The sequence below is a fragment of the Chroicocephalus ridibundus genome, chromosome Z (assembly GCF_963924245.1).
Source record: "Chroicocephalus ridibundus chromosome Z, bChrRid1.1, whole genome shotgun sequence".
Lineage (NCBI taxonomy): Eukaryota > Metazoa > Chordata > Aves > Charadriiformes > Laridae > Chroicocephalus > Chroicocephalus ridibundus.
The window spans coordinates 53,765,981-53,786,060 of record NC_086316.1 but is presented as its reverse complement, the minus strand read 5'-3'; the positions used below and the strand labels follow the sequence as shown (position 1 = coordinate 53,786,060).

Below are 20,080 nucleotides of genomic sequence, written 5' to 3'. Positions count from 1 at the left end.
CTGGACACAAGGGTAAAATTTTTCACAATGAGAAAAATCAGCCATTGGAATAATCTCCCCAGTGAAATGCTCGATTCCGCAGCACTGGACACTTTTAAGATTCAGTTGGACAGGGTACTGGGCAACCTTGTCTAGACTATGCTTTTGTCAAGAAAGCACAGATGGTCCTTGAGGTTCTTTCCAACACGGTATTATTTGATTCTATGATGACTGATTCATTCAAGAATACGCTGAGGGAGACTAAGCTTTTTTGTTACAAAGTTTTGGTCAGTTCCACACAACATATCATCACTCAGATAAAAAAGTGTTCACTGTGAATAATGAATTACTTTTAAGGCATACACACCTCTCACCAGGCAATAAGGTCTCTCAAAACCTTACAAGCTCTTAAAGTGGTCTTTGTGAAATAATCCATTTTTTTCTATAAATGATCCTAACATTTTGGAAAACTGGTGAATACATTCAGTTATTTTTCAATATCTGATTATAAGAGAAGATTGACATACATGTGTAACAACTGGCCATCTAAAAGTGTTCCCTAAAATGTCTGGTTCTCAATACTTTAATTTACAGTTAGAGAGAAAATGCTATTAATATGCCACGACTAACCCACAAAACCTGTGTTGCATGAGTTCAGAATTACGTGGTTGTGAAAAGTAAAAATATACTTGTAAAGAAGAAACATTTTTTTTTATTTCAGGTTATATTGTAAACTTCTCTATTTTGTAACTCCACAGATTACCTTTTTTGACTCATCTACTATGGTCAGCACAGAGCTACTGAGAAATACTGAATTGTATTACATATTTCCTTCCACTTCTGTTCACTGTGTGTTGCATATTTGGGAACAATATCAATGTTTATTTGGAAAAAAATACAGATTAAGAATGGTTTCAATTCTATTTTACTGAAAATCATTTGTAAAGATCATCAAGAAGGAAAAGCTCTGATACTCTCAACAGATGCGTTTTTAAAATGCCTAATGATTCTACGAAGATTTGCTTGATTCAGGTTTCTATACATACAACGACAGCACTCAAGAAGAACTAAGTTACTTGAAGCACCTCTAATTTTGGGGACAAAACCTTTTCATTAATAATGTTTCTGTGTTGTATCTCGATTTTCTGCAGTTCCATTAGGACTGGTTTCCTAATCACTATTCCTTCAGTGGAAATGACTGCTTGACTTATGTTATTCTCACTTTCAGCAAGGATATTTTTAGGAACAATATAGATTTTATCAAAAGAAGGAGGTTCTTTTTCTCCTTAATTTTAAGCTTGATTAAGTAGTAAAATGAATTTTGTGCTGATGGTAAGTGGCTAAATGAACCAGAATTTTTCAACCACAACTGCATTACTGCCTGGAGGAAATAAAAAAACAAAAAAGTTCACTTTTTCACAGTGTGCCTCATCAGTTTTGAGACACAAGATCAAATTTTTGACTTGAGGTGCAGCTGACTCTGCATAGACATCTGGGCTTTGACCCTTCTGTTGTGATTGCAAGATGTGAACTATTGTCACAACATGCAATTGTTTTGTAATGTGATTCTTTACCCTCAGCATTTGAACTTATTCCACCACCATATTTCAGGGTGCCAAATAACTGTCAAGCTAAAAGAATCTTCAAACTCAACCAATCTAAACTGGCTTAAAAAATATGGCCTAGAGGTTAAAGCTTTAATATTCTAATTTTAGCTTGCCAAGCTATTGAACTGACAGTTAGTGCTAAGAATTTTAATACATTAATTTAATACTCATATATTCTTATTAGTAATATGAAGTTCAGCAAAAAAGCTTTAATAATTGCCTCCTTTATCTCTATGATCACAAAAAGTAAAATATTGCATCTTATTTGCCTATATCTACATTTTCCATCTTTTTCATAAATCACAACCAATTAATTCTAAATAATGAAGACCTATTGTCTCCTCTTGGATATGTCTTAATTATCATTGAAAGTGCTGCAGACCTATCCCTGTTCATCCAACTTTACACGTGGAATCTGAGACACAGTGAAGTCTGAGGGATGCACTTTTTATATCTGCACTACCAAAACTTCACCCGTAAGAAGACTTGTATGTTGATATTTTCAGGGCTGAAACTGTGCTCACCAAGCTGAGAAAAACAAGGAAATTGACACATAACAGAAACAACCTCTATTCAACTTTGAATATTTTTTTTTTATTATTATGAAACTAATAATAAATTAATTTCTGTAAGAGATAAAGTTTGCACAATTTGGATTTGTTTTTCCCCTAACATCTGAAATAGAAGATGTATGGAAGTCGAAAAATGTATATCACTGTATATCTGACAAAGATGCAGAATTATAAAACTGACACGAATTTTAAACAACTCAAATTTGGTATAGATCTTTTTCATTTTTTATTTCTCACTGGCTTTTCATTGCTATTAATTCCTTCAAGGAAATTTCATACTTTTGATAAGGTGACAGGATTTCAGCCTAGGAAATTATGATAAAATACCTTTATTCAAGATTTGCTATCTTAAAAAAATTGGAAGTAATCTAACAGCAGTGAACAAAGGCTTCTTTAACTGTGACATATAAATATTAACACTAACTTCACATTTAATTAAAAATGACACTACTACAAGACAAGGTAAGACAAAAAATAGACTTACATTTATTAGATTTTACTTGAAGAATGTGAATTTGTTATGAGAACATGTTTATTAATTTGGGTATGATACATTACTGCATGGAAACTACTTGTACTTTTGCAGTAAGAATAACCAAGTCAAGGGGATAATTTTGTTACTTCCAATAAAAGTAACATATTTTAGTTAACTAAATTAAGCAAAAGGATGACCAAATGGCATGATTTATATCACACTCTAATGTGTTACTGATTTGCAAAGGCAAGAAAAAAATGCTTTCAAAGGAATCTTTGTATCAAAATAGAATTTTGTTCTTAGTATTCACTCAAATAAATAGACGCTGCTTGGGTGAAATCACTTCTGGTTTTAGACAAAGATGTAGTAGGTGACATACTTCAATGATATCACAAAATCATTGTGATGATTATACTTCAATGATACCACACAAAAGAAGTCACTCAGAAGACTGATCAGAACAAGTAGTTGCTTGGTTTAAAAAGTAACAGACTTTGGACAGGATGATCTTTATACACTGAAGTTAGAAATAATTTAGCCTGTTTACTTTGTAAATTCTCTATTCATCAACAAGAATAGAACAAAGCAAATAATAAGAGTCTATGCTACGTCAGTGGTTCTAACTCTGCAACTGATGTACATCATATAATGACCATTTCAATGTGCATAGAAAATGAAATAGCATGCAACTTTATTCTTCTCAGTATCTAGTACTTTGAAAGGGGTTCTTGACTCATTACATTCTGGAACATTAATCTTTTTCATATAACAAGGATGTATATTTAGAGTTGACAATTCTAGTTCTAATAATGGATGGATAGAAATATGGAAAGATACCATTTTGTAGTATCTTAACGTCTTAATACCATCTTAAAAAAAGCCATACGATTTCTTACTGAAAGATCAAGATTCGTATTTCTTAGCATTCAAGCTCCAGCCATAACATAAACTTTCAGTTTATAACCAGAGAAAAAAAAAGAAAAAAAAGAATGAGCATGGTTTATTAAGGCTGACTGGCCAAGCAGCTGGAGGTCAGAAACACTAAGGGCCACCAGTCATGATTCTCTGAACTGTGACTTACAGTCATTGGACCCTTCATTATTCAGAACTGTTCTAACACCTAGAAATATGTGACCACCACTCCTGTTGTCCACTCAGGATCTAAAAGTAAAAATTAAAAATAAACTTATTTCAGCTACAAATTCCTAGCCAGGGACTGTTGTATAAGGGTTACCAGAGTGTTGCTAAGATCAACAGAAGTCATGGTGTGATTTATTAGAGCTTCAAAAGTTGCTTATCCAGAGAACATTGATAGGACATAGCGACCTCTTAAATCTATCAGGCCTCCCTGTAGTCAGGAAAAGAAAAGCCTTTACAGATTTGTCATGTTGGGGTGGGAGGGAGGAGGGAAAATTCAGGAAAAAGATGACAATATCAAACATTGCTGAGTGACTCATGCCTTACCAAACTAATTACAATAATCACCCAGGTTTCCAGAGGTATGGGAACTTAGAATTTCTGGAAAATAGGCACTGAGCGTGTATGAATCAACTGCTCTGTTCATATAACATAAAGTTGATTTGTAAATACAGAAAAAATCTGACGCCTCTGTGATTCAGACTTCCTACATACAAAATCAATTGTAGACTTACAATTTGGGTAATTTGCCAAGAGAGGCAGAAAGACATTTCTCAAGCTTTGTCACACAGACACAACACTGAAGGATATTGTTTTAGCAGTTAAACCTAAATGACAATTTATCTGATTAAAGCAATAGATCTACACCAACTTACCACCTCACCACAATGTCCTCACAGCGCAACCAATGACTGGAGAATTAAAAGTGTAAGACTCTTCAAGATTTCCCTGAAAGAGAAAATAAAACATGTTTTATTTGTATTTCTACAGCAACACCAGTAAATTCTAAATACTAACAGAAAAAGTTAGTACACCGACAATAAATAACTTCTGCAAACTGATATCATTGAAAGGCAGCAAAACAAAGTGGAACCTCTAGAGTAGCTGATGTAAAACAGTCTAGATCATAAAATGTCATATATTAAATGATTTGAATCAGGTATCTTCTGATTAAAGTGTTCATGAAACAACAATTTCAAATGCACTTGCTATTTTACTGTGCTAGACCAACTCTTTTTCAATGTACTATTTCTAGTGCAAATATGTAGTTTCATAATGGAATTTATACTATCAACTCATTAAGAACCTCAGAGATATTACCAAAACCTGCAGTACTTGCAAGGGCAGTATGTTAATCAGTAAATTACCTTAACAGTTTGTGAAACAGAAATGTAGCCTTGCTAATATTAAAGCTACCTGTTCACATATCACAAACCAGAGTTAATTTCTACCATATGGATGTCCGCTCTAACTTACTTATTTAACTCTTTCTCACTAGAAGTCCAGCTTATATGGGTTCTATAAACTACCCAAGCCAAAATTGATGAGTGCCAATGCAGGAATCATCTTTACAGCATATATTTCAATGTCACTGTAGGAAGATACAATTAAAAAAAGCACCTTTCCTTTCAGTTGAGCATTCATACTTTGCTTTTGGATGGGTTTAATTATCACCTAGCTCCACAGTGGTCTGATTTCATATTATTTGTAGCTTGAGAGAAAAAGGTAATTATTTTTGTGACAATAGCATTTCTATCATGCAAATATATTCCTTTCTAAACTGACTTTTTCTTTTGCTTCTTCTTCATTTTATTCACAACTTCTTCCTTTTCTGTTTTTATGGATTGCATTGGCCTGTTGACCCTTCAGGCAAACAGCCTATTTTGGCTGATGAATACTCTTAAGTTATTTCATCATGCAAATACTCTAGACAAAGGATGATCTATCTTTTCTTCCATTGTAAAAGATTGCTTGTGGGCAAAAAAGGCAAATAAAAACACTTCAAACACTGAAAAACACTGTATTCTCATTGTTGTATTAAGCAGGAAATTTTCCCCTCAGCTGGGACTAAGGTAGGTATTTTCATGCTGTATTAATTTGTTTATTGTTTCACCTGTGACATCGTCATAGGACTTCTATATAACATGATGGTTTTGTCCTTTCTCCTTTCTTGTTTTCTAGCTCTAATGTGCCTACTTGTCCTTCCAAGTATCTATCTTTCCCTTTTTGAATTTTATGTACCTTAGTACTTCTTATGCTCCCACCTTCCCACTGCCTTGCATAAATACCCAATTGTTTCACTCTTCTCTCTTTTAGTGAACAACAGCTGGCTTAGTCTGACCAGACATACTCTGCTTTCCTTCTCATCCTAGTTGTACTATCCACTATGGGCCTTGGTAAAATCTTCACCTTCAGTACTTCCTTTTCCCTTCTTTTGTCTATGGAATACACAAATAAAAATGCAATCACTAACAAAACAACAAAAGCAAAAGATTTTGGTTTTATGCCACTAGTCTGTAGGTCTTGTAGACTTTATCCTGTCAGACTCCTCAGTCTGTTCTAAAAAAACCCCTCCGAATAATATAACTGAAACATACATTGTGACAGTAAGAACAAAGTAATAATGCACATGCACAAAAACTGTCAGCTTTTTAGTCTTTTGGTCCCCTCTTACACACAGTTGACACTTTCTAAATGTGCATGGTGTCCAAATTACTCGTTATCGAAAAGTTAACCTCAAACTAAGTCAAGAAGTAATAATAAAAGAAATATTTTCTGTTACCCAAAAATACAGTAAGTGTAACTGCCACTGACAAGTATTTTGTGCTTCAGTAAAAGTACTTTCTGTCATTCTATTGAATAAGATTGTTCTCTTAAATTCAAGGATCATACCCTGCAAGCTCAAGAGCAGTCCCTCCCAACAAGCAGGAAGTCAGGCAAAAAATGTCAGGTGGCCTACATGGACAAACAAGGCACTCTTGGCAAAGCTCAAACATAAAAAGGGAGTATATGAAAGGTGGAAACAGGGAAAGGTAGCCTGTGGGGAATACAGACACACCGTCTAAGCGTGCAGAGATACAGGCAGGGAAGACAAAGCCCAGAATAAAATCTCTTGAGGGATGTCAAAGGCAACAAGAAAGACCTCTATAAGTATATCCACAGGTAAAGGAAGTCTAGGGAAAATCTGGACCCAATTCTAAATGTGACAGGGGCTCTGGTGAAACAGGACATGGAAAAGGCCGAGATACTGAATGCCTTCTTTGCCTTGGTCTTAAATAGTAAGACCACCCTTCACGAATCCCAGAGAGCAGGGGAAAAGTTCAGTGCCACGGGCCCATTGTGCCTTACCTCCATCCCTAGGAAGATAATGGAGTAGCTAAACACAGAAACCATTTCCAGGCAGTTGACCGACAAGAAAAACACCAGGCGCAGTCAGCACGGATTCACTAAGGCAGAGTCATGCTTGACCAACCTGGTAACCTTCTATGGCTTGCATGGCACCACAACTGCTGATGTCAGATGTGATTCACCTTTCTGAAAGGTGGAAGAGGTTCTTTGCGCACTAGCTAGCGGAGCTCATTAACAGAGCTTCAAACTAGGCTTAAAGGGGAAGGGGAATAAAATCAGGCCTGCTATGACAAGCTGTGGGATGACATGCCAAGGTTAGAGGGTCAGGGTGCTAGCAAGGGCCCCCAGCCTGTTGCTGAGTCATGCTGGGTACCCTACAGCACACTTGAAGTCTTATGGAGATGAGTCAGGTGCTCCTGAGGTAATAGGAGCCAAAAGAGAAACACCAGTGAAATACCTCAAAGGAACTGAGGTGTGTTTCTCTAAGAAGGTGACACAGCCGACAGCCCAGCTGAATTGCCTTGCACCAATGCACGCAGCATGGGCAGCAAACAGGAGGAGCTGGAAGCCACCATGCTGCTAGACAGGTATGAGCTAGTTGTCATTACTGAAAACTGGTTGGATGAAACCCACAACTGGAGTGTGGCTATCGATAACTACAGGCTGTTCAGAAGGGACAAGTGAGGAAGTAGAGGTGTGGGCATTGCCCTCTACCCCAAGAAATGGATGAAGTGTGAAAAGCTGTCCCTGAAGAATAACCACGAGCAGGCTGAAAGCTTATGGGTAGGAATTAGAGACCAAGGCAACAAAGGGAACCTTGTGGTTGATGTCTACTACAGGCCGCCTGATCAAGAGGAGCCCATTGACGAAGCCTTCTTACTCCTGCTACAGGAGGCATCACACTCAAAGACCCTCGTCCTGCTGGAGGACTTCAGCCACTCCAACATCTGATGGAAAAGTAGCACGGCAAGCCGTAGGCAATCCCGGAGACTCCTGGAATGCATTCAGGATAACTTCTTAAGCCAGGAATTAGACAGCCCTACCAGAGGGGATACAATACTGGACCTGATGGTCACCAACGCAATTGACCCATTGATAACATCAAGACTGGAGGCAGCCTGGGCTGCAGTGATCAGGCACTGGTGGAGTTTGCAGTCCTGAGGGACATGGGTCAGATGAAAAGTAAAGCCAGGACCCTGAATTTTAGGAAAGCAAACTTCCAGCTCTTCAAGGAGTTACTCAATAGGACAATAGGACCCCCTGGAAAACTGCCCTGAGTGACAATGGACCAGAACAGAGCTGGAAGACTTTTAAGATTGCTTTCCATAGAGCGTGAGAGTTTTCAATCCCCAGGAGCAAGAATTCAGGAAAAGAAGCGAAGAAACCAGCATGGCTGAGTTGAGACCTGCTGGTCAAACTGAAAGGCAAGAAGGAAATGCACAGGCAGTGGAAGCAGGGACAAGTCTCCTGAGAAGAGTACAGGGACGCTGCCCAGTTGTGTAGGGATGGGGTCAGAAGGGCCAAGGTGCAGTAGGAGCTGAGCATTGCAAGGGATGCAAAGAATAATAAGAAGGGCTTCTACAGGTATGTCAGACAGAAAAGGAAGGCCAGAGAAAGTGTGCCCCCCCACCAGTAAACACAATTGGCAAACTGGTAACAAACAACAGAAGAAGGCTGAGGTACTCAACAATATTTTTGCTGCAGTCTTCCTTGGCAACCTGTCTTCCCACACCTCACGAGCTGATGGACCACAAGGAGAGGGAGCAAAGTCCCTCCCAATGTAAGGGAAGGTCTGGTTAGAGACAACCTGAGGAACCTGAACATACATAAGTCTATGGAATCTGACGAGATCTATCCCAGTGTTCTGAGGGAACTGGCTGTTGTAGTTGCCAAGCAACTCTCCACGATAATTGAAAAGTCATGGCAGTCAGGTGAAGTCCCCAGTGACTGAAAAAAGGGAAACATTGCACCCATTTTTAAAAAGGGTAGAAAGGAGGACCCGGGGAACTACCGACCTGTCAGCCTAACTTCCATGCATGGGAAGATCATGAAACAGATTCTCCTAGAAGGCACATGTTAAGGCACGTGAAGGACAGGGAGGTGATTTGAGACAGCCAGCATAGTTTCCCCAAGGGTAAGTCTTGCTTGATAAACCTAGTGTCCTACAGCAGTGGAAAAGGGAAGAGTTACAGATGTCATCTATCTGGACTTCTGTAAGGCCTTTGACAGGGTCGCCCACAACATATTTCTCTCTAAACTGGAAAGATATGGATTTGATGAATGGACTATTTGGTGCACAAGGAATTGGCTGTATGGTCACATCCAGTGGGTAGTGGTCAATGACTCAGTGTTCAGATGCAGTGGTGTCCCTCAGGGGTCTGTGCTGGGACCAGTACTGTTTAGTATCTTCATCAATGACATAGACAGTGGGATGGAGTACATACTCATCAAGTTTTCAGATTACATCAAGCTGAGCAGTGCAATTGACACGCCTGAGCGATGGGATGCCATCCAGAGGGACCTGGACAGGCTGGAGAAGTGGGCCCCCGTGTACATCGTAAGGTTCAACAAGGCCGACTGCAGGGTTCTGCACCAGGGTTGGGGCAAGTCCCAGTATCAACACAGGCTGGGGATTGAGAGCAGCTCTGCTGAGAGGGACTTGGGGCTACTGGTGAATGAAAAGCTGGGCATGAGCCACCAATGTGCAATTGCAGCCCAGAAAGCCAACCGTATCCTGGGGTGCATCAAAAGAAGCATGGCCAGCAGGTTGTGGGAGGTAATTCTGGCCCTCTACTCCATGCTGGTGAGACCTCACCGGGAGTGCTGCATCCAGCTCTGGAGTCCTCAGCACAGGAAAGACTGGAAGATAGCTGATGTAATTCCAATTTACAAGAGGGGTGTGAGGGAAGACCCAGGGAAATACAGACCTGTTAGTCTGTGTTCTAACCTCAGTTCCTTAAAAATTATGGAGAAGATCATGCTCGGTACTACTGAAAGGCATTAGAAGAATAATGCAATCACTAGGCACAGTCAACATGTGCCTCGCAGCATCCTTCCAGACAAGTCTTCCAACTGTGGGATGAGAGTGTTCACAGTGTGCTGGGTGAAGAACTGGCTGAATGGCAAGACTCAAAGGATTGCAGTGAATGGGGCTACATCCGGACAACAACCAGTCACCAGCAGTCTTCGTAAGGGCTCGTTCCTGCTCAATATTTTTATCAGTGATCTGATGCAGAAGTTGAATGCACTATCAGCAAGTTTGCTGATTATACCAAACTGGGAGGTCCTGTTGCCTCTCTTGAGGGACCTTGCAGATGGATCTAGATAGACTGGAGCACTGGGCAATCATTATCGGCAAGAAATTTAACAAGACCAGATATACTGGATTCTGCACCTGGGACAGAGTACCACTGGACACAAGTCTAAACAGGGAGAGGAGTGGCTGCAGAGCAGCCGTGCAGAAAGGGATCTGGGGGTGCTGGTTTACAGCAGAATCGATAAGAGTCAGCAGCGTGCCCTGGCAGCCAAGAGGGCAAACCACATCCTGGGATACATCAAACACAGCATAACTATCCGGTCAAAAGAGGTGATTATCCTGCTGTATTTACTATTAGTGTGGCCTCACTTTGAGTACTGTGTGCAGTTCTGGACCCCATAGTTTAAGAAGTATGTGAATATCCTCAGATGTGTCCAGAGGAGTACAACAAAGCTGGTGAAAGGGCTGGAAAGCATGTCCTATGAGGAGTGGCCAGGGACCCTTGTCTTGTCTAGTTTGGAGAAAAAGAGGCTGAGGGGTGACCTCATTGCTCTCTACAGCTTCCTGAGGAGAGGAAGTGGAGAGGGAAGTGTTGAGCTCTTCTTCCTGGGATCCTGTGACAGAATCATAGAATCATGGAACCATAGAATGTTTTGGGTTGGAAGGGACCTTTAAAGGTCATCTAGTCCAACCCCCCTGCAGTAAGCAGGGCCATCTTTAACTAGATCAGATTGCTCAGAGCCACCATCCAGAATGCATGGGAATGCTTCAAAGCTGCATCAGGGGAAGTTCAGATTTGACATTAGAATTTCTTAACTGAGAGGGTGGTCAAACACTGGAACAGGCTTCCTAGAGAGCTGGTTGATGCCCAAGCCTGTCAGTGTTTCAGAGGCATTTGGGCGATGCCCTTAATAACATACTTTAACTTTTTGTCAGCCCTGAGTTGGTCAGGCAGTTGGACTAGATGATTGTAGGTCCCTTCCAACTGGAACTATTCTATCCTGCAGAAGCAACAACAGGCTCTCTATGTTGGCTATTTTCCTCTCAGGCCTGAATTCTTATCTGCATTTAAGTAAATCTGAAGAGCAACAGCCCTTTTTACCTGTGCAGCCAAGTCCTGGGCCTTCCATCAGCCCCTGGCACCCTGCCATTTCTACAGGGGCTCTGCCACAGCAGGCGGAACACAGGCAGTGGTCATGTCACATGGGGTTTGGTGACACAGCTGGCCTAGGGAAGTTATAAAAAGGGCTGTGTGGTGACCCAGCCTAGGCTGGAGGTGAGCTGGTGGGTGAGAAAAGGCTGAGGTGAGAGGACAGGGAAAGGGACATGGCAGGGGACAGTAGGGATACAGGCAAAGAGAAAGGGGCTGCCTGTGGTGCAACTGATAGTGGCTGCTCCTCCTCTGCTTTTAGGGCCAGTGGTCCTGAAGAGGACACAACTGGACCATGGCACACTCCTGTCCTTAGCCACTTAGGCAGAGTTTTCCACCTTTCTACAAGGACATCGGCATAAAGATAAGGACTCAAAATAACATCTGGCTGGTGCTATTTTCAAGCTATCAGCTCCTGGCACCAACGCCAGCAATGTAGCGACCATGTCACAGTCAGCAGCAGGTTGGTGATGGCCCATGCCAAGGTGCGGCTGGTGACATGCCCAGTCCAGGAAAAGGGTCTGCTGGCCGCCAGGTATACCTGAGACTGGCAATCGGCCTGAGGCTGGGAGACCCACGGGCAGGGGTTGTTTATGGTGACCAAGGGTGGCTGCTTCCACTGTTTGTTGATACTGTCCTGTTTGTTGCAGCCTCATGACCAGACTAGCGCATAACTAGAACCTGGTGCAGTCTCATCCCCTTCTTCCTCAGACACTCAGCCAGAGATTTCTGCAGCTTTCAACAAAGTGATTGACTTAAGGACAAGTACGTACAGCCCTAGTCTGCACCACACCATGGTCTCACAGGTATCTGGAAGCTACCCACAGCCATGGAAAAGACGAGCTCTGTGACACCTGCCTTCTCTGTCTGAAACCTACCTTGAAATAACATTTCTGCTTTGTGAACCCATTGGCTGCTTCTTCTGGTTTGTGTGGGTTTTTTTGGGAAACTTTTGGGGCTTTTCATATGTTACAAGAGTCAGGATTTATTAAATCTGGCAGCATGCATATATCAATGGTAAATGATGCACCAATGTCCATTTGTCTCACCTCGACACTGACATCTCAGATCTCCCTTCCTCCCAAGCTTAAAGTTAACTTGCTTAATTCATTGATTCTTCAGTCTGATATCAGCAGATGAACAGAGACACTTTCGTCTTCATGAACTTTTATAGGCATTTATATGCAACCTTTTATAGGCATTTAACTGTTACCCAAGAGATAAAATAATTACTTCAAAATGTGATCCAAATGTCTGAACATCAAACTGCAACCAGGATAAAAATATAATGCACTCATGGAATTGAATAACTGTAAATTCCTTCTGAATTATCACTTTAAATGTACGTCCTTTATTTCCTGTTCTTACAGGAAATAATATTGTGCATAAATATTTACTTTTTTTCTTACAAGTTGGATGCTTTATTCAATGAATTCAAAAAAATGTATTAAGGTTATAATTCCAAGACACATGCTTAGTTATGTTAAGTTTCTCTAAAAGTCAGAAACCCCAGTGTTTCTATATGTTAGATGGATGCAATTACTCCTTTCCTGGAATTAGAAAATATTTATGTTTATGCAAAAAGTTTGAACTTGATAACATGCAGCTACTCATAGCTTCCTGATAAAAAAATCTATCCACTTCTATTTTTCACAGGAATAACAGACACATGCCCTCCATCTGCTTATGTTGTAATCAAGTGAAATAATATGAATATCCATTTGGTCGTTCATTTCCAAAATTCAATGCTTTTATTTTTAAATCAGTCAAATGATTTTTTTTCTGAACAAATCATTAATTTTTGTTTTATATTTTAAAAGCTACCTTTACACAAGATTTAAGTTTAAAATTGAAAATATCAATTTTTCTTTCAGTATGATAAAGTAATTTTCTATACGAAGACACATTTTTTTGTCAAAACTGTATTGTCTTGAATCACTCCCTAACAGCATGGGTAAGACTTCTCATTAATTCTGATTTTAAAAATTTACATTCATCAGGAATTACAGTACTAGTTACAGATTACAAATAAGAAGCCAAGTACTTCCAAATATCAAAAGAATGAAGTTCTGAACCTTCTCTGGGTAGGAAAAATGGGGTTAAAGGCAACTACTTTTCAAATAGCTTTTCTTATTATTTTTTACCAGAGGTCTAAAGGTAAAGAGATAGACTCAATGACAAAGACTTTCAGTGTATTTGTTGTGGTATGATTACATTTAAGAATATGAAACATCTTGAGGATGAAGAAGAAAAAAAAGTACACATTTCAAATCTGACTCCAGCCTTATGCCATGGCACTAAATTTAGCTCATAATTTCATAGTGGTGCCAAGTGTCTTATAAGTCTATATGGAACCAGGAAAGATAACTTTTTGATCTTGACTAGAGTACAGTGCATTGCAACCCAAACTGAGACAAAACAAAAAATAACCCCATAAGCCTGTCTTGAAAGCTACAGATACTGCATTTTGAAACTTTCCCATCTCCTACTTTCTTGTTATAAGCTTTTAAAAAACAACCAGAATATTTCAGATTCTTTTTTACTGTTGGAGACAAAAAAAGTAAACTGGAAAGATCTCAACTTCATCTCTGAAAGATAGGAAGTGTTTCTGAAACGCTGATTCTCTGTGCCGCTGCCCCTCACCTACTGAGGAAGAGCCCATTATTCTGAACTGGTATCTGAGTTTGGATAATTTTTTTTTCTTGTTAAAAGTAAAGAAATGTGAAGTATTATAAACTGCAAGGGAAGTGCATCAGTGTTTTTGGAACATTTATTTAATATGGTCTTGCAATTCCTTCAAATATGGTGAAACAAGGCTGTACACAACAATGGACTGAGTCAAACATTTTGAAGTCAGAAATGTTTCAATATCAGCTATATTTTTCACAGTCACACTGGAAACAGAGTGAATAGAAATATGCAAATAATAAGGGATATATTTTGTCAGTACTGGACATTAAATGACACTGTTAAAATAACTACCTTGAATACACATTTCAATACATTTTAACATTGACGTGTGTGTGGCAGAGATTTCTTAGACTGGTGCTATACACTGGTTAGCGTTTCCTTTTCTTTTTTTACTCTAAGTTACTTAATTAATGATCACATTATAGGAATGCTGATTAAGCAATATGAACTCATAAAATTTGTCCTGAAAAACTGGTGCACTACCCATTGCTCCTGTTTATAAACATATACAAATATAAGATTCTTTGTGAATTAATCCAGTCTTTTATCAGTACCATTTGTTACTCTAAACTTTGTATTTTAGCTGGTAGCATTGAGTTTGCTTGCTTCAAGTACATGGGCTTTCATCACTTGAAAATTATTAATCTGTGCAGTTCACCACTACCGAAAGACTTTCTTCATGTTCAATATAAATTTCCCTTCTGTTAATATTGCTATTTTTCTTCAAGTATTCTTAAAAAAAAAGCAGTACTTCCAACTAAAGAAAGTAAAAGTATAACCGAAAATATATTCTAAATATGCTATTTACTAAACATAAGTACAGCCCACTTTAAATAGATTAACTAATTGTAATTTTCTTGAAGAGTAATAAACACATCCTGTGTACATTCAAAAGAAAGAGGAAAAAAAAAGAGAGAAATGAAAAGTTATAAGGCTCAGTCCTAACAAGAGAAATCAGAAGAAAAAAAAGTTAGTATGAACCATTGCAAATTGTGGTTGTGGGATAGAAGTTTAGCAAGACTAACTTTTTCCTATATTTGGGGGTGTACGTGCCTTTCACCCCACCTATCCCACCACTGTTTTTTTTTCTACCTACCTTTCTATGGCTTTTTGCTATTCTTACTCAATTTGTTTTATTAATTTCACTGTTAGTGCTCACTTAATTCTCGTCTCAGTATCACTAAAGATATCAGTATATCAGCATAGCTACACATCTAAATCACAGACGATAAAACCTCAGAAATTGCCAAGATAACATTGCAGCTGAATATCATAGGGTACCTTTGAAAACTCCTCCATTTGCTTTCGTAAACTCACAGGCACAGAAAAATCTTCATTACTTGTGGCCATTATTTATTGAAAAAAGAAAAAACAAAGAAGAAAAAAGAAAAAAGGAAAAAAGGAATAAGGAAAAAATAAAAAAAAATAAGAAAGAAAAAAGGAAAAAGAAAGACAAAATAAAAAAGAGAAAAAAGAAAAAAGGGAAAGGGAAAAAGGAAAAAGTAAAAAGAAAAAAGGAAAAAGAAAGACAAAAGAAAAAATAAAAAAGAAAAGGAAAAAATAAAAAATAAAACAAGAAAAAAGAAAAAAGAAAAAAAAAGAAAAATGAATAAAGAAAATCCTTTGCAGGAAGAAAATGGTGGATTACGGTGCTTTAAATATGAAGAGAATGATATCGCAATACACCCCAAAGGATTGATAGGCTGGTCTCTGCTTCAGAAGAAAATGACTTTTAAAATGCCTGTGATATTTTGTACAAAAATACTCTTTCCTCCAAAAAGCCTCTTGTGTCTGCAGAACATTTATTTCCCACCTTTAAGTATAAAATACATGCAAGTGAATGCCACAACCCCCAAACATTGCTTCTAAGTCCATGCCATACAGTGTTACAAGCTCCGGAGAGAAAAGACATAGACCATGCCAAGTGGCTGCCAACAGATTTTGGAGACAGACTGACCTGTTAGACTCTGTGTGTGATGATGGCCAGGCCCCTCTCAGGTTTGTCACTGGTAAATGGGGATGACAGTCTTCTGCTATGTCACTGACATGACATGTAAATAAATTCATTGAAGAATACTGTGAAAGCATGTGAATCTATGTGAATGAATGTTGCTCATTTTAATTTGACCTCATTAGAGCTAAATCTCTTGTGGTTGTCCTTTAGTCTTCTTCATAATCACTCTTGTATTGAAATGATGGAAATTGACATTTATTGCATTTCATGGCTTAGGTATGCAAAACTAACAGTTAACAGAGAAAAGAGAGTATGTTCCCCTGTCATGTTATTCTGCCCTCTCCATTCACACTCCCCTGACACACAGTCGATGAGTCTAGAGAGCTCAGCACTTATACAAGTGCCTCATTTTCTGCAAGTTTACCTCTTTGATGACAGTGTGAGGAAAGTCACACCAGCACAGGGAAAGGGACAGATGCACATGATTTGGGAATTTTCTTTCGATGATAAACTAGACTACAGATTGCTTTTTTCACAATGCCAGGCAAGGGAGCTCTTTAACAATTGAACAACCTATCAGGACAAATGAGATTCTAGCCAAGCAAATTTCTTCCAAGGGAATGCCTTTGAACAGTGTGGCTGTGCACATGGATATGGCACAGGGTAGCAGATGAGGTCCTAGATGACCTTAGAACTCATGAACAAGAAACCACTTGTGGGGTCTGGAAAAGAAACATGCGTCTACGCCCAAAACAAAAAGTAGTGAGAAAGAATCCTGTAACTCTGACTCATAGTCAACATGGTACAAACAAGTGTCATGCTGAGATATCGTAGATCTGAGTAACTTCATTTAGATGCTGTAAACTGTTTAATTGCATCAACATAACATTGCCTGTAATGTTAGATATCTTAAGATTTAGACTATGAGAAGTACGTAGAAAACCTCTAAAAATAGAAGCACTGAAAAAAATGAGAATATGGGTTTCATTAGACAAAGGGTAAGGGAACTAGAAGTTGAATCTTCTCCAGACAGGTGGTACTTAGCCTGCATTAGAAAAAGATTCAGAAAGAAGGCTCAACACTTCTATCATTTCATTAAAAAAAGTTTAAAGGTAAGAAAGACTGTATAAAACTTTAGTATATACCTAGAATTGTCCCTTCATAGTGACTTTTCCTCTCCCCTCCAGAATTGGAAAATATGAATTTTATTTAGAAAATTTATTTGACAAAGAGATTGTAATGTAAGAGTGAATTTTCCCTGCTGTTAACTATGCTCGCCAACAATAATATCTGATAATCATTCTCAAGATGTGTGAGTACACAGAAAGCGTTTACTGGCATCTTTAGAAAGATAATGCTTTTGTTCAAGAAAGAACACCAGGAGATACGTCTTTGGCTCCAAAGAGTAATGCCCAAGAGGAAAAAAAAAAATCTATCCCTCAAATTAAAACATGTAGGTCTGAATAATTATATCCCAATCACAAATTTTAACGAATACCAAACATGAGGCCTAATTTAGTTCAATCTATTTCCTCAGAAAACAAGAATGCAAAGTTCGGCAAAACCAGTAGATAAACCAGGGAGAAATATATTTGGTTTAAAGTAGCCAAAGGGTATTTCCTATTTATGGAGACAGTGGGAAAGGAGATCATAACAAAGATGTGCAAGAAGGATGCTGAAATAAGTTGATTTAGTTTTTGTATCTTATGTGTTTTATAAGAATAAAAGATATTTTAGCCTTAAATTTGTTCTCTGAATACTATCCTGATCCCACATTCATGGTCAACCCAGGACTTTCATGGTTACCTCTGTATTAGTCCAGAAGGCTAGCAGCAGATGATGAATTAAAGAGTTGTATTTGCATTTGGAGATGTGGGGACAGCCTATTAAAACCTCTCACCTGCCTAATCTCATTTTTACCAACTGACTGAAACGCAGTCTCTCTCTTAGGGTATGGCACAAGCAGGCAGCCTTCCAGGAATGACTTTACAGCAAAGTAAATCAGCGTTTCTCCTCCTGTAAAGTCATTCTCAGTAGTATTGCTATTTAGAGGCAGCATGACGAAGAATAATATGAAGAAACATGTCACTGCCCCAGTGGGAATGTAGTAGCACAGGAAGCAAAATAGAGGGGTTTCAGGCTGCTGTTTGGTAGAGATTTAAGCTCTAATAAACAGGCCCCTGCAGAGACATAAAGTGAAAATGTATTTAACCCTTTTTCACCTATTTGAATGGCTTCAGAGTTGTTTTACCTTGCATTTAAGAAAGTTTGCCAATTTCTATTCCCATGCTTTTGCAAACCTAAGCTGTAAAATGAGCTCCTAAATCATAGGGAAAAAAAAAATTACTAGGGCAGGTAGTACCACCCTCCTCTATTAATATAAGCTTTAGTAATAGTAATATAAATGTTACTATTTGTTCTTCATGAGACAGAAGTTCCTGGCAGATTTCTCATAGGCTGAGGTGAAAGCAGCAGCTAAGGCCAAGCCAGGAGGTCAAGGCCTGGGGCAGCCCTTAAAGCCTGGACAGCTGCAGCTCCCTGCCCCTATCCAGGGCCACTGAGGTCTGTTGAGGACCTTCCCCACCTTCTTCTGCCCCTGAGAAGTCCAGGCCACGCTTGTCCTGCCCATCCCCTTCCTGCAGTGGTAAGAGATAGGCCTGGGCTCTTTCCCCCCTCCCTAGGGGGCTGCACCAACCTGGTGTGCCCCCAGCTCCCAGCTTGTCCACTCAGGAGTGGCCCCTACTCTCACAGCACCTTCCTGAGCCCCAAGCTGTGAGTGGAAGCCATGCCCTAAGGCCAAGCCATGGTGGATAGGCTCCGTGACTGTTCCAGAGGCTGCCCTGCAGCCCCCCCAGATGGTTGCCAAGGGGACAGGACTCACAGCAGGGCTAGAGGTCACAGTCATATACCATGTGGTCTTGCCCCACAGCTGTGTTTTCCCCTGTGACTCCCTAAAAAACAGGTGTAGTGGGGCCTGGCTGGGGTCCTGGGGCTGTGCAACAGCCACAGCTGTGCTGAAGGTCATCAGTCTCATCTTTGCTCCTGGTCCCTGCCAACAGGAATCTTTGGGCTGACCTTTCTGTCTCCACCACTACCACCTCTGGGGCCTTCTCTTGCCCCTGTGCTTCACCGAAGTTCCATATCCCTGCCCTGGCTCCATGATTTTGTCACAACCCCCCTGCTCCTGCCTAGACCCCAGTCCCTGTTCCAAAACCGAACCAGTCAAATTTAAAAGTGTTGTTCATTCTTTGTTGAGGTGGAAAAAGTATTTTCTCCTTGCCAAAAATTTTAGTTGTTAGATCCTTTTGAAAAAACTTTAATTTTCTGGGGTGCTGAAAGTGTCATCATGGTTTGTTTCTGCAGTAAATAAGTTACCTTAAGCTTTTTGTTCAGATATTTTTGGTATTTGGAAAAATATCACTTAACGTTGGGGTGAAAAACAGCATCCAGTCTCTCTAACTCTTTCTGAACATAACGGATTCCTACAGGCAGTTGATACAGGTGATCTTAGACCACAAGCTATAGCAAATGGAGGTTAAAAACAAAAAAGCCAGGAATTTTCCAAAGTCTTCTGAGCAGATGTGCAAGCAAAGCCCATTTTCCTTTGTGGATATTAAAAATAAAAAAAAGAAAGGAAAAGAAAAGAAAACTAACAATTAAACAGTAATGTTCATGTTACAAAAAAGGTATAAAGTTTGAAAAGATTATTCTGTGGTGAACTTGCAGTGATTCATCTTGTACGTCCATTCTGCATACAACATAGCTAAGAAATTGTCTGTCTTCAGGTAATTGAAAGTTCTTTCAAAGTACTTTTATATAAATTTTTGTTTTCTAATGTAAGTCCTTTAATCATATTTGCTGAAAAGATGCAATATCCTTTTAGACTGGAAGCAAAATAAAAACTCTTCAGCAGATAAAACTCTTTGAAGTATTAACTGTCATGTTGAAATCTGGATTATAGGTACATTGGTTTAAAGTAAGCATAACATTTTCTCTCTCTCCTATTTGTCACTAAGGAAACTCAGAATAAGTTAGAATTCTCTTAGACTTCAGTTTCATTGGTCAACTTTACTTATGAGTTCTTTAACTACCAAATAACAAGGAAATTCGTGGCAGTGGCAGCATTACAT

General features: G+C 39.2%; 1 protein-coding gene across 48 annotated transcripts in view; it reads right to left on the bottom strand.

The window, feature by feature from the left end:
• PTPRD (protein tyrosine phosphatase receptor type D) overlaps positions 1–20,080 on the bottom strand; it is a 1,281,778-nt gene that overhangs the window by 994,109 nt on the left and 267,589 nt on the right. For all 48 annotated transcript variants that reach the window (XM_063321198.1, XM_063321199.1, XM_063321203.1 and 45 more), the window contains one exon: positions 4,427–4,499. The gene's annotated coding sequence lies outside the window, so the exon portion shown is untranslated. The remainder of the gene's footprint in view (positions 1–4,426; positions 4,500–20,080) is intronic.